The 15,950-nt window shown below is 36.3% G+C and overlaps 2 non-coding genes across 2 annotated transcripts; both read right to left on the minus strand.

Annotated features, from left to right (window-relative positions):
• Nucleotides 1-6,604: 6,604 nt before the first annotated feature.
• Nucleotides 6,605-6,679, minus strand: Trnai-gau (transfer RNA isoleucine (anticodon GAU)). Its single transcript has one exon. It is a non-coding gene; the product is annotated as a tRNA-Ile (tRNA).
• Nucleotides 6,680-6,968: 289 nt separating this feature from the next.
• On the minus strand, nt 6,969-7,041 carry Trnay-aua (transfer RNA tyrosine (anticodon AUA)). Its single transcript has one exon. It is a non-coding gene; the product is annotated as a tRNA-Tyr (tRNA).
• Between the last annotated feature and the right edge of the window lie 8,909 nt (nt 7,042-15,950).

Below are 15,950 nucleotides of genomic sequence, written 5' to 3' on the forward strand. Positions count from 1 at the left end.
AATTACACTCAATATATTTGGATAGGGAAAGTAGGAAGATTACTTACATGATAGGATACTTAAGCATTTATTTAAATAATAAAAAAAATAAAAAATAAAAATAAAAAGCTTTTATTTCAGGCATTTACCCATATTGCGTACAATACATACATACATCAAAGATCCCTTTTCCTAGCTGAGGGTTAAACAAATGAGTAACCACGTGAGATAAGTGGTAGAACAATCTTTAATCACTTGAAAGCTTGAAAGCAACAGTTATCTTTACCTTTATTAGGCCAGGATTACACTTGTAAGTTTTACTTACGTAAGTAGGGACACAGCTATACTACAGAATGAGATATAAATATCGTTGTCTCATTCTAGCAAATAGCTTTGTCCCTACTTACGTAAGTAAAACTTACAAGTGTAATCCTGCGGGCTTAGCATGGTAGCGTGACAAGGCCGTGATAGGGCGAAATCGTGATAGTTATCCACATCTGACAGCGGTAGATGACAGAATGACAGCGGTAGATGACAGAATGACAGCGGTAGATGACAGAATGACAGCGATAGACGACAGAATGACAGCGGTAGATGACAGAATGACAGCGGTAGATGACAGAATGACAGCGGTAGATGACAGGAGCTTGACAGACGACAATTTGCATAACATAGTCGTTGCCGTCGGTGGATAATTTGACACATTGTCCCATTTTGACAGTTCAACTTCGTTAATTCTATCTACGTGCTTCTTAGGTGACGATAAGCCTTGTCGTGAAAGCAAAATTATTGAATAAACCAATTTTAAGGTATAAATTACGGGTAAATATCAGTTTTTCTATGATATTGAGTTATTAGTTACAATGTTCCGCTGTATATATATTGTCAATGTTTTCTTTGCAGGAAAGTCAAATTTTATTATTCCTACTCGCGGATGCTGTTAAAGAAAAAGAGCGTCTAAAAATCTCGTGCATAGCTTTATCAAGACACTCTTACAACCCGTCTGATATGCCAGACGAAGAATTTCGGGCATTTCGCATATTTACAGTTATGTGCCGAACTTAACGCCGAGCCTCAAAAGTCAAAACGGTGATGGATTACTAAAACACCTAAAGGTAAAGCTATAAAATTGCAGTGTTTCTCGTAAAGTTTACATGTCTGTCAAACAAACGTCTCGATAACAATGCTCCTAAACTCTTAAATACTACCTCACATTATAAATGTAAAAGTTAGTATGATAAGATATCTGTTGCACAATCTCTTACTTATGCTATTAACCTAGGTTAGGTTACATTACTAAGATACTTTTTACCTCAACATTCAAATCCTAACCTAAGGGGGAAAATCTACTTGAAAAACTTACATCTAGGTAGATACTTTTTTGTTTTAGGCTCTAACAGGTGTAATAACACCTTGCTGCTGCTTTGCTGCTTGCTGATGGCAACTAGTCCATTGGTCAGACTACTGTGAGCCAGTAGCTATTGAAGCAATTTGTAATAGCTGTAAATAGAAGGTAGGTTCTTTTGAGTACCGAATTAAGTACTAGACATAAAAAAAACTGTAACGCTCCACTAGGTCTGTCTTAGTAGGTAACTTTTACTCTTTTGAATAAGTATGAGTGTGGCTGTATTGTGCAATGAGATAGGTACCTATTATTTGATAGTTAGGTACCTCTGAGATACATAATCTGGGAATGCAATATTAGGTTTAAATAAGGCACCCAGTTCTAATCTAATCTGCGCCTTGTTTACAGACATAAAGACAAATGATTGTTCCCGGCGATTATTTAGTATATCTTGGGTGCAAATATACTGTTCTCATGTGAAAATATTTCCTCCGTTGCTGCCACATGAACCTACTTTTACTTATTTCCTTCTATTTCTTCCAGAAAACTTCTCTTGGATCAAGGGAGAAATTAAGGAAGGCGCTCCTCAAGGACTTCCTTAGCATCATGCACAAAACCGGCTGTTACTAAGAGTGTGCGCTTGCGAGTTGCTAGCGAGCTTAATAAATACATACTTATGTCGCTTATGTTTTACTATCACACGAATACCTACCTAAACTATTTACCTATGTTTCTATACAAGTAGAGACTAGTAAACATTCAAGACGGACAATCTTCATACAAAACAGCATTCCCCGCAACTTTAATGGACTCGACATAGGTGAATAGGTTTCGCTTATTCCTATTTTTTATTTTAGCTTTATACGTAATAAATCTGTCACTGTTAGGTACTTAGTACCTCTATTATAGCTGACTCATAGCGCGGTCCCGATACTTTAGCACTGAATTATCTCTGTTAGTGCTGAGACAAAACAAGCCTCTATAACTGAAATAACCTCAAGTCTCATCTCTATAAATGGAACCCTCTGTAAATGAGACAGAAATTTACTTATACCTGGCTGAGACCCTGGGTAGGTGGAATAATAATAATAAAATTCTTTATTGTGCACTACAAAGAAAAATACATGTTACAAACAAAGACAGGACATAATGTTTTAATGTTTATTTGGGCACAAACTGTACATGTTTCTTATAACTAGTTTCTTATAAGTGAGAAATATTGCCCCCCCTTGATGAGATGAGTATAGGCTAAAGGTGTGGCGCCATCTATTCGAGTATAACTTTTTCTTGCTTTCCGAGGCACATTTTTTCCTTACACTATTTATCTTGCTTATACGGAGTTACATAATTATGTCTTTGCTATAAGTAACTTAAATTCCATTTACAACAATGACAATTCTCGCGGCGTTGTCAGTCTTCTATGTTTACTAATGTAAACTCTGATACAGATATGTAACAATGTCGGATTGTCGGCTCTGTGCTGCTGGAGAGAATATTATAAATGAGTAAATAATACAACCATTGCCAAGAAAATAAACGAAGTTTATTTACACAAACCTAACCTAACCTTTTGCCACAATACACACATATAAAAGAAACAAAAGAAAAATATAAAAACAAAACAAAAAAAACCGTAGGATTGCTGTGTGCGTTGCAGCAAAACAAAATTGCTGTGCCCTTACAGGGTCTGTATTCTTGTAATTTGTAATACTATGAGCAATAAATATGTTTGAGTTTGAAAAGGGTTCCAAATTATTGTTATAATTATTAGCTTCTTGACATATTATAAAAATGTTAAATTAAATTAGATATGCAGGCATTATAATTGGTACAAGCAATAGATTATAATATAAGTATAAGTAGGTAACAAAGATAGATATAACTCCGTAATAGATGAATACAGTCTAAGGAAAAAGTGCTTCGAAAATCAAGAAAATTTGATTCTCGTTCAGAGGGCGCTACTAGCTTTGGCCTACTGTCGTATAGATGGCGTTGACGGTTTCGTTTGTCATTAAAACAGTTTTAACGCATATCAGTGAAAGAACATGGGTCAAAATCATAATAATAATTAATGCAAATAAAAAAACTCATTTATCCATATTTAAATACATTTTATCGTATTTTTATAAATCTTCATTTTTAGTTTTAAAGTGTGTCGATAGATGGCAGTGAATTTACTGTGGTTACAAGATTTACTATGACAGTACCGCTCTAGTGTAGGTAATGAGGGCTACCGCGTTTAATTCCGCCGCTAGGGGCGCGAGTGTAGATGGAGGTCTTTCAAAATGTCCAATGCAAAGAAGTTTTAGGGGCTTCAAGCTTTTTTATCGGGAATTTACTTAACTCCTTCCTTATTCATAATTGTGGTAAATCTTTGTTCGTCTTTGATTAATCATGGTAAACATGATATAGCTCAATAAATGTTAGTGGTTTATAAAAACTGCCAACTAAAATATATGCAAAATTAAACAAGTTGAAAAAATGGCACATTTAGACGTTAAAATACCTTTGTGTATATTAGAACGTATTGATTTTATAAAAATAAGCATAGAAGAATTTACATCTACAGTGGCGCCAACTGGTGAGCACAAAAACTTTAGCCCTCTGTAGGTACCTCATAAGTACTAACATTATGTGCCCTACCCGGGTGTCAATGTACTGACTACATTTTACTAACATCTTCTGTAATGCACATGACTTTTAATGTTAAATAAATGAAATGAAATAAGGATTTTGTTCAAACTGATATTTTTGATACAAGTTTTTATTGCCGATTCTTTTAACAGGCAAGGAGGACTATCGTTTTTTTGCTCACCAGTTGGCGCCTCTGTTCTTCTTCTTCTTTTAAAATTATGGCTTCAGCCCAGTGGGACTATTTCGCCAGTATCAAGGTATTAAGAGGTTTAAAAACGACAAAAATTGTACGGTTGTACAAGACAGTGTACGGTGATTTGTTAGCTCTTGTAAATCGATAGCTAGACTTTACAAGAAGCACGTGGACTACCGGCCGTTGACTCCAAGATGGTGGTTAAACCATTTACTGCACACTACCACATTAGTTTACTGTATAATAAGCTATCGATATTACACTTTAAACAATATTAATGAGCAAAAAACAAAGTAATTAATCACGATGCTAACTATCAAGATGGCGCTCGAACCGGAAGTCCGGCGCCTCTGTTGATGGTGGTCCAAAACACTAAAGAACAGCTGTCAGTCATTGAAGTGACATTTGACATTTCGAACTATGGAAAAGACCACCATCTACACTAGCGCCCCTAGCGGCGAATTCATACGCGTTAGCCCTCACTAATACTTATCAAGACAATTCTAACAAATCCAGACACAAATTAGGTTGCGTTATTTTATCTCCTTCTATGACCTCCTATATGACCACTTCCTGCGTCCATCATCAGATATTCGATCGTACTGCAGGGAAAAGGTACCCTACGTTCATACAAATTTAAATTTGTATGCAGGGGGGTGCCTTTTCTCTGCAGCTGACTGTACCATAATATTGCGTTATCACCCAACTTATATAATGTATTATGTTATCACCCAACTTAAAGAATGTATGTGAAGTTTTAGCTCAATCGAATACAGGGAAGTGTGGTCGTATTGATTTTATAAAAATAAGCATAGAAGAATTTACATCTACAGTGGCGCCAACTGGTGAGCACAAAAACTGTAGCCCTCTGTAGGTACCTCACAAGTACTAACATTATGTGCCCTACCCGGGTGTCAATGTACTGACTACATTTTACTAACATCTTCTGTAATGCACATGACTTTTAATGTTAAATAAATGAAATGAAATAAGGATTTTGTTAAAACTGATATTTTTGATACAAGTTTTTATTGCCGATTCTTTTAACAGGCAAGGAGGACTATCGTTTTTTTGCTCACCAGTTGGCGCCTCTGTTGATGGTGGTCCAAAACACTAAAGAACAGCTGTCCAGCAGCAGATGGAAAAGACCACCATCTACACTAGCGCCCCTAGCGGCGAATTCATACGCGTTAGCCCTCACTAATACCAATAGATGGATACAGTCTAAGGAAAAAACGTGCCTCGAAAATCAAGAAAATTTGATTATCGTTCAGAGGGCGCTACTAGTTTTGGCCTACAGTCGTATAGATGGCGTTGACGGTTTCGTTTATTATTTAACAATTTTAACGCATATCAGTGAAAGAACATGGGTCAAAATCATAAAAATAATTAATGCAAATAAAAAAAATCATTTATCTATATCTAAATACATTTTATCGTATTTTTATAAATCTTCATTTTTAGTTTTAAAGTGTGTCGACAGATGGCAGTGAATTTACTGGGGTTACAAAATTTAATATGACAGTACCGCTCTAGTATAAGTTACTCTATGCTAATACTTATCAAGACAATTCTAACAAATCCAGACACAAATTCGGTTGCGTTATTTTATCTCCTTCTATGACCTCCTATATGACCACTTCCTGCGTCCATCATCACATATTCGATGGTACTGCAGGGAAAAGGTACCCCACGTTCATGCAAATTTAAATTTGTATGCAGGGGGTGCCTTTTCTCTGCAGCTGACTGTACCATAATATTGCGTTATCACCCAACTTATATAATGTATTATGTTATCACCCAACTTAAAGAGTGTATGTGAAGTTTTAGCTCAATCGAATACAGGGAAGTGTGGTCTAATTTATCTTGCAGGACTTGATACATACATTGCAACGTTGCAACTTAAGTTTGTAAAAAAAAATCCTTTACACTGTAATAGATTCACCTACATATGTTTTACAAATAAACACTGACTATTGACTATTCGAAATGCATGGACATGCCACTTGCTGAGAGGTTTGTTCCAGGCGGAATGTAAGAACTTTTCTTCTTTCGTTCGATAGCTAAATTTTATGACTATCCCTTTTCTAAATAAGTCTTCCATGTCCTCGATAATTTGAGTGTCCTCTAATATGTTATGACTGAAACAGAAACAAAATAGATTAGATGAGGTCATGAGTTGTATAGTGGTGCAGGCTAGTATGGCGGTTCATTGGCAAATTATGAGAAAATAATGTCACTTTTAGAAAGCTCTCGTTTTTAAGTCAGGGGGATTTTTTTGTTTCTCAGTATTCAGCAACATCTACCTGTAAGAAATGATCTTAACAAACACACACACACACACACACACACACACACAATGTGCTAATACCCATACTTAACTTTTTTTAAAGCAGAAACATATGCGAGCGTTACTCCAGATTTTTAAATTAAAGGAAAAATGGAATAATTTACACCTCCGGCAGGACTCGAACCTGCGACCATTGGAACATCGGTCCAATCGCTTCTGCCAACTGAGCCACGGAGCCCTACATAATTTATGGCACAAAGTGTGGTGGTCTTTTTTGTCAATAAACTTGGATTCTTGCATACAAAACCAAGTTCTAGAATATAGGTACAGACAGGGTAAGAAAAAAATGTTTTTGAAGTTTTGAGTGAGGTCGACGGGTTTCAAAGTTTTTAATATTTGTTAGAATCCTTATGCACTTTTTCTATAGTGTGAGTAAATGTATGAATAATTACGTAGTTTTTAACAAGCAGAAACGTCTGCGATCGATGCTATTAAGCTTAGAATAAATTTAAAAGTGGAAAAATTACTGCCTTGGGTGAGACTTGAACTCACGGCCTCTGGATCTATACTCCAGCGCTCTGCCAATTGAGCCACCAAGACCTCATCCATAGTCAGCAAATCTTCCCACTATATGGGTCTAGGGGACCCTAGCGATATCTACCGTAAGAGTATTACACTTCTTAAACGGCCACCGGAGTTCCAAGTAATATTGGAAGTTCACATTCAGTTAGTGATAGTTTAACAAACTTACATACATACATATAATCACGCCTATTTCCCGGAGGGGTAGGCAGAGACCACGGATTTCCACTTGTTACGATCCTGTCATACCTCTTTCGCTACCTTCACTTTCATAACGTTCCTCATACACGCTCGCCGGTTTAGGGTGCTCTACCTGGCCTTTCTTCAGGATTTCCCCGATCTGATCAGAAAAAGTCCGCCGAGGTCTGCCCCTTCCCAACTCCCGTTTCTACCTCTCCCTTATACACTCTCTTTGTTAGCCTTTTTCCACTCATTCTTTCCACGTGTCTAAACAGGGAGTATATATATATATATTTCGCTAGCATTTTCTTCTGCGCCTAAGCATCGTCATCGACTGAAAAACAAATTCATGATAAAGTCAGTTATTGATTATTGGTCAAACAATCTACACGAACTATAACTTTTTCTATAAATAAATTATTGTTCTTTAGAGAAACTTACATTATCGGTGGCATTTTCTTTAGTTTTCACATCAAATCCAAAGAGCATATAATCACTACGTTCTTGATCAAATCAGTATATATTTTTTTCTAGTCAGTTTGTATTTTCTTCAGACGCGCACGCGTGCTTGTCAATGTCAATATTGTCAATTGTCAAAACGTTAAGCCCGCTACAGACTACGCGGTGCGAAGCCGCGAACGCGAGCGTGAGTCGATTTCGCTTTAGATTAACTTGCGTTCGCGGCTTCGCGCCGCGATTCGCGCTCGAGTGTGCTTTAAGTTGAGAGAACACAATTATCCGTGCATGTTAGGCCCCACCCATTCGCACGAGAGCTTATAGAAAGAGATATCGCTTTCTCGCTCTTACTTATGGGTGCGTCCCACACGCAACGCTTTTTAAGCTCTCGTGCGTATGGGGCCTTATAGTTGGTCAAGCAAATCTTATCAGTAAATAAGAACAAAAAAAACTAGACATCCTTTTCTTTTGGGTGCTAGTACTAGTGTAAGACAAAGATAGTATGATTCTCTCTCTTGTTTGAAATGTCTATGTTTGAAATGAGATGGTCCTTCAGCCCCATAGACCTACGAGTAGCATTACATAGATGCGGCCTACCGCGTGCGCCCGTAAGGGATAGACATAGATGACGTCATTAACGTGGGGATACCATATTGGTAAAAATTACGTTGGGGCGATTACCCTGGAGGCAAAGTTTGACGGTATTAAAATTGTTGAATAAAATGTCAATGGGCCGTTCTATTTAGGCGTATGAACAATGAAATACCTCCTATAATTCGCGCAGGTGGTACAAAACTAAACATGTTTAGTAAATAAAACGTAAAATAAAATGTATTATGAGTTAAAATTTTATGAAATCACAAATCACAATCACATTATTCACACCAATTAATGTACACCACATTTAATCTTCACAACATTTGTTTATTTTATTTTTTAGAATTAGAAATACGAAAAAACTTCGAGGTCAAAATTACCCATAAAATTATGATATTTTCATCTGGTATCCCTAACATGATTGTTATGCAGCTAAATTAAGAAGAAGATTAAAAACGGCTGACCTCAGACTTGTCTGAGTAGCTGACAGATTACCACAAACAACCTACGTAATTTGGGCGGATAATTTTACAAATAATATTTTTTAATTTGCGTAAATAATTGTGATATTTTTATTGAAATCGTTTGATTCTACATTGCTTTGAGTGTAACGTAATTTTACGATGTTATTCTCACATATTGCGTTAAGAGGAAGGTGTAAAATACCGTACTTACGTGTGAAAGGTTATGTTCTCATATTTTTGCTCAGAGCGGCTATGACAGCCCATTACAGAACAATTCACCATTATTTTATCAATTCAAAACGCTAACCATCACTATGTTTTATAAGAGAAAGCACAATTTCATAGAAAACAACAATAATTAAACAAGCAACGAACAAGCATGACATGTCACGTACTTATTTGTTTGCCACAATTTCGGTTGTGGCAGCGGTGGAAAAGTGAAACTATGACAAAGACAAAAAGTAATATATTGCTCTCTGTCACTACTACTTAAAGATACATAAGACTATCCCGTTCGGTCATTTCTGTTTAGATTCGTCTAGATTCATGTTTAGCCCGCTCCAGACTACGCGGCGCGAAGCCGCGAACGCAAGTGTGGATTCGATTTCGCTGATTAGCGAACTAGACTCCAAACTCGCGTTCGCGGCTTCGCGCCGCGATTCGCGCATGAGTGTGGAGGGCCCTTTTGACAAACTATATAATGCAAGTCAATTTGTATAAAGCTGTCACTCAACTGTCACTCATTTAAACTCTTTTCAATTTGGAAGTGTAGTAATAAAACTAACTATTCGTGTTCAATCTTTGTCCGACACACGTCCGAAATTTAAATAAGGCCAGCCATTGACATACACTCTAGGCATAGATAATCGTGGTCACTTTCGAATGATTGTCGATAAATTTTTTCATTACCGACGTGATATTGTTATCGTAGTCATGTATGAATGAATGAATGTTTTTCATGGAAATATGGGACACTTGGCAACACTGGCGCACGTGTGCGGCAGTCTGTAAGGTTCGCACCGTTTTGACGTATTTGCCTTTACAGGTCGTAACACACCGTCGCACCGCACCAAGGTCATTGTGCGACGCATCCATAAGTAAGAGCGAGAAAGCGATATCTCTTTCTCGCTCTTACTTATGGGGGCGTCGCACAATGACCTTGGTGCAGTTCTAGGAATAGGTAGTACTGGCGTGGGCTTCCATACTATCGCACCGAACCGTCAAAACGGTGCGATCCTACCTTACAGACTGCCGCACACGTGCGCCAGTGTTGCCAAGTGTCCCATATTTCCATGAAAAAAAAAGAAAAACATGGAAATATGGGACACTGTGTCCCTATTCCTAAGGGCCCTCCACACTCGTGCGCGAATCGCGGCGCGAAGCCGCGAACGCGAATGTGGAGTCGATTTCGCTGAATAGCGAACTAGACTCCACACTCGCGTTCGCGGCTTCGCGCCGTGATTTGCGCATGAGCGTAAAGGACCCTCTAGAATTGCTCCAAGGTCACGGTGCGGTACGATGGTGTGTTATGGCCTATAATTTCGAAGTGTAATAATAAATCTAGCTATTCGCGTTCAAACTTCATCTGACACATGTCCGACAATTGAATAAGGCCACCTATTGAATGGATCTTTCAAAAACTCTAGGCATAGACAATCGTGGTCACTAACGAATGATTGTCGATTAGAGACTTCCGGTTCTAACGCCATCTTGATAGTAGCCTCGTGATTAATTCCTTTGTTTTTTGCTCATTAATATTGTTTAAAGTGTAATATCGATAGCTTTATTATACAATAATCTAATGTGGTAGTGTGCAGTGAATGGAGAATTAATCTCAAAGCGTGTTTAACCACCATTTTGGAGTCAACGGCCGGTAGTCCACGTGCTTCTCGTAAAATCCAGCTATCGGTTTTACGAGACAACTACAACAACCACCGAACAGTTTGTTCCTACCCTTTTACGTGACATTGGCTACGGGCAACACCGCCCTCAAGTCCATCAAGAAAAGGAAAAAAAAAAGATTGTCGATTACTTGCATTATCGACGGGATATTGTTATCGTAGCCCGGTACCATGCTCGCAAAATGACAGTTTTTTACGATAACGTTAGAAGACAGCAGTCCTATCACGCGCAATATGATAATAACCATTTCACGCGCAATATGACAATAACCGTGCTAAGCCCGGCCTTATGTCTAGTATCATAAACAAAGCATTATTATGATTCCTATGTAAGGTAGCTATGAGTATGAGTAACCTCAGTTACACACAACAGTTCTGAGAATTACTAGCACGGGTAACTTATGTTATGAGCAAATTTGTAGTCAATAACAACGGGAAACGAGAATAGTGCGACTTTTAAAGTTAGTGGGTGGTTTTGAAAACGATTTACAAATGTATCAACGAAAATTTTAATCATGCATATTAAACATATTAATGCCGGGTCACTCACGTATGTTAAGTCGAAAACGCTCGACATGTTTCACTCCGTACCGAGGAGCGTCATCAGGAGCTACGTACACCACAGGAAATACGTGAGTGACCCGTTATTGATATGTTTAATATGTCTGTGTCTCACGGAAGTTTTGTCATTTGGTGCATCATCATAAGTCATTTTAAGCAGGTTCCTATGTCGTTGCACGTGTTTCCCAAATGTTTATTACATACTAACTTAAGCTAATTAGTCAAATTTAAATTCGTCAAAATAAGACTGAGAATTTGTTAAACGATCATTTGTTTGCTACTATTAATACCATGATTCCTTGGTTGGGAAACGAAATTAGGGCATTTTTTTCGCTGAAATGGCAGTAACTAACCCGTTTTTCTTAGATTGTTTTGAAAGGGACGACACTACAGTGTTGCCACTTATTTGCCAGACTGTACTCTTGATCTTATCGTACACCATAAAACCTTAAGTCTGTCGCCACCATACAATAATAAAAGCCAGCTTGAACGGAATTTCAAAGCAATCTAAGATAAGATTTTGTAGATCTATTAACTAGCGATGTTAGTGATCGCTTACCGAGCGCGAACTCAAAGTGCACAACCGAGCCAGTCAGCGCGTCTAGCCTGTAGGTACCTACTTAGCAACAACATACTAAACTGAGACTAGGCCTTATCCCTTCACAATAAGGTTTGATCACTAGACTTATATTGACCGGGATATGGACCGTGATTACCTTTTGTATTGTTTTTGAGCTCCCGATAATTCCGGTCACCCGTGAACAAGAATGCATGTAACTGCGTCGAAATATCGGGAGCTCAAAAACAATACAAAAGGTAATCACGGTCCATATCCCGGTCAATATAAGTCTAGTGAAACTAACCGTGAATCATTCAAAACTCTTAAGGTTTGATCAGTCAATAACCAACCTCGCCATAAAAAAATTGAAACCACCCTAACACAGACGGAGAGCTGGTGGAAATTTGGAGTAGGTCCTTGAGGCAAGCTGAAAATTTGCCTGATGCTTCTCCTATCTTACCCTACCTCAGCACTACAAGTCTGGCTGCAGGGTAGCGGGTCTAAACCAACCTATAAATTTTTAAAGAATTTTTTTTTGGTGCCCAAAAAAGGTTCTTGAGGCAATCTGTAATTTCTACAAGTGAAAATTGAATATCTAAATAGTCATAAAAAAATTATGCCAGACGATTTGGCCGGGTCTTTAACCTTGCCAGACGCGTGCAAAATATTTTTTCAAAAAATTCAAAAAAGGTTCTTGAGGCAATCTGTAATTTTTACAGGTTAAAGTTAAGTATCTAAATAGTCATAAAAAAAATAAGCCAGACGATTTGGTCGGGGCCTTCTACCTGCCAGACGATCTAGAAAGTTACGTATGGCACTTACTCGCACGCAAAATTAAGTTTGTTATCCTGTATAAATGTATGCTAATACAAAGTTAATTTTGTAGTGCAGAAAATTAAAGATAGAAAAGTACAAATTTGGATGTACGATGTGATTGTGAGTATATATTTATGATAATTATGGGTATGAATAGGGTGTGGGCATAGTACATATGAAATTAGCGACAATATGTCCAGCTGTATCTCTATTGTAGATACATGGGTAGTTCATTAGTTATGACGAAGGCCTAGGCCGGGAAATATTTTTATTTTATTTTAATGTAAACATGGCGTGCATGGCTGTGTTCATGATTTTTTTTTCATCTTTCATATATCATATAATATAATTAAATAATAAATAATTTATTAAATAATTAATTAATTATTTTAGGGGTTTAATATAATTTTAGTCTAATTTAATTTTAATTTTAATCTTAACTGTAATATAATAATTTTATGTAATGTTATAATGTAATGTATTATGATCCTAAGTTGATTGAAATAAATGAATAAATGAAATAAAATTAATTACATCACACGTTTAGGGGGGGAGGGGGTCAAGAAAATGTGACATGTTGTGAGGGAGTCACAAACTTTGTGACGTCACTATAAGTTATTTAAATTATTTTATTCGCTGTACAGTTAAATAACAAGTTTTTGGAACGATAATCGTTTTTAATCGTTTAATTTTCTTGACATGCAATGAAATATCGTCCACATGTGCGTCAAAACAGCCTTCAAAGTATCACGTTTCGGGCGGAGCAACTCGAGAGAACTGTAAAGCGAGGTTTAGACTAGCAAGAACTTGCATGCAATTTACGTTACATTACCGACTACTAAGGTAAAGCAAGTTATTGCTAGTCTAAACCTCGCTTAAAGGAATTTCATACGAAATTGAGTATTTATTTTTATTTTAATGTAAACATGGCATCTGTGTTCATGCGAACGGGCTAAACAGCTGAAATTTGTTTTAGTCGGAGCGCAAAAATAATCAAATTTTCTTTCCCGCGTAAGCAACCCTTAATTTATATTTAAAATAAACGCAAAAAAAAACAAAATCTTTATAGGGCTGTATCTGCTAAAGCATGCGTCGTAGCGCAAAAATAATAAAATTTTCGTTCCCCTCTAGGTAACCCTTAATTTATATTTGAAAAAAAAAACCAAAAAGACAAAAAAATCTTTATAGGGCTGTATCTACTAAACCATGCGTCGTAGCGCAAAAATAATAAAATTTTCGTTCCCCTTTATAAAACCCCAAAGTAATATAATAAAGAACACAATGAAAATCAAAAAAGAAAAAAAAATATAGGGCTGTATCTCCTAAACCATGCGTCGTAGCGAAAAATAATAAAATTTTCGTTTCCCTCTAGGTAACCCTTAATTTATATTTAAAAAAAAAACAAAAAAAAATTATCATAGGGCTGTATCTTCTAAACCATGCGTCGCCAAAAATAATAAAATTTTCGTTCCCCTCTAGATATGATCCTTAATTTATATTTGAAAAAAAAAAAAAAAACAAAAGAAATATCTTTATAGGGCTGTATCTCCTAAGCCGTGCGTCGTAGCGTAAAATAAATCAAATTTTCGTTCCCCTTTAAAAAACCCCAAAGAAATATAATAAAGAACACAATGAAAATCAAAAAAGAAAAAAAAAAGAAAAAAAAAATTATAGGGCTGTATCTCCTAAACCATGCGTCGTAGCGAAAAATAATAAAATTTTCGTTTCCCTCTAGGTAACCCTTAATTTATATTTAAAAAAAAACAAAAAAAAATCTTCATAGGGCTGTATCTCCTAAACCATGCGTCGCCAAAAATAATAAAAATTTCGTTCCCCTCTAGATATGATCCTTAATTTATATTTGAAAAAAAAAAAAAAAAAAAAACAAAAGAAATATCTTTATAGGGCTGTATCTCCTAAGCCGTGCGTCGTAGCGTAAAATAAATAAAATTTTCGTTCCCCTTTAAAAAACCCATGTGATAAATAAAAAACACAATAATAATAAAAAACAACAAAAAAACGTTATAGGGCTGTATCTGCTAAACCGTGCGTCGTAGCGCAAAAATAATCAAAATTTTCCTCCCCTTTAGGAAAGCTTTAGGAGTTAATATAAAAAATTACCAAAAAGAAAAAAAACAACTTTATAGGGCTGTATCTCCAAAACCGTGCGTCATAGCACAAAAACAATCAAATTTTCGTTCCCTTTCAAGGAACCCATAAGTGATATAAAAAACACAATGATAAAAAAAAAAAAAAAAAAACGTTATAGGGCTGTAACTGCTAAACCGTGCGTCGTAGCGCAAAAATTATGAAATTTAAAAACAACGAAAAATAAATATATATATATGGCTCTAGCTTCTAAACCGTGCGTAGTAGCGCAAAAATAATAAAATTCTCGCCCCCTTTTAGCCCCCACACTGAATATCCTATGAGTACATGAAACAATCACCATCATCATCATATTTGTATTATTATTTGTATTATTCAAGCATTAATAATAAAATAACAAATTCACACATTATAATAATTACAACACATTACTATTCTGTATTTAAATTGTACATGTATTTATTAAAATTACAATACATTCTTATAAATTCGGTCATATTACATTTACTATATCCCTACTAATACTCAGTGTACATAATTATCATAAATATACAAATATTCATAATCACAATCACATCGTACATCCTAATTTGTACCTTTTACCTTTAATTTACTGCACTACAAAAATAACTTTGTATTAGCATACATTTATACAGGATAACAAACTTAATTTTGCGTGCGAGTAAGTGCCATACGTAACTTTCTAGATCGTCTGGCAGGTAGAAGGCCCCGACCAAATCGTCTGGCTTATTTTTTTTTATGACTATTTAGATACTTAACTTTAACCTGTAAAAATTACAGATTGCCTCAAGAACCTTTTTTGAATTAAAAAAAAAAATATTTTGCACGCGTTTGGCAAGGTTAAAGACCCGGCCAAATCGTCTGGCATAATTTTTTTATGACTATTTAGATATTCAATTTTCACTTGTAGAAATTACAGATTGCCTCAAGAACCTTTTTTGGGCACCAAAAAAAAAATTCTTTAAAAATTTATAGGTTGGTTTAGACCCGCTACCCTGCAGCCAGACTTGTAGTGCTGAGGTAGGGTAAGATAGGAGAAGCATCAAGTAAATTTTCAGCTTGCCTCAAGGACCTACTCCAAATTTCCACCAGCTCTCGGACCACTACCTTAGTGTTAAAACATGAAAATTTGAAAGAAGATTTATAGTGTGGGATGGTTCCCGTTTGCAGAACTACGTCCCAACGTCCAATTATCGTCTATCTTCATTTCCATTCGCTCTTGCTTCATTGGAGTAAAGAGATGAAGATACACAAATTTAGATT

Source organism: Cydia strobilella, chromosome 9 (genome assembly GCF_947568885.1).
Source record: "Cydia strobilella chromosome 9, ilCydStro3.1, whole genome shotgun sequence".
Classification (NCBI taxonomy): domain Eukaryota; kingdom Metazoa; phylum Arthropoda; class Insecta; order Lepidoptera; family Tortricidae; genus Cydia; species Cydia strobilella.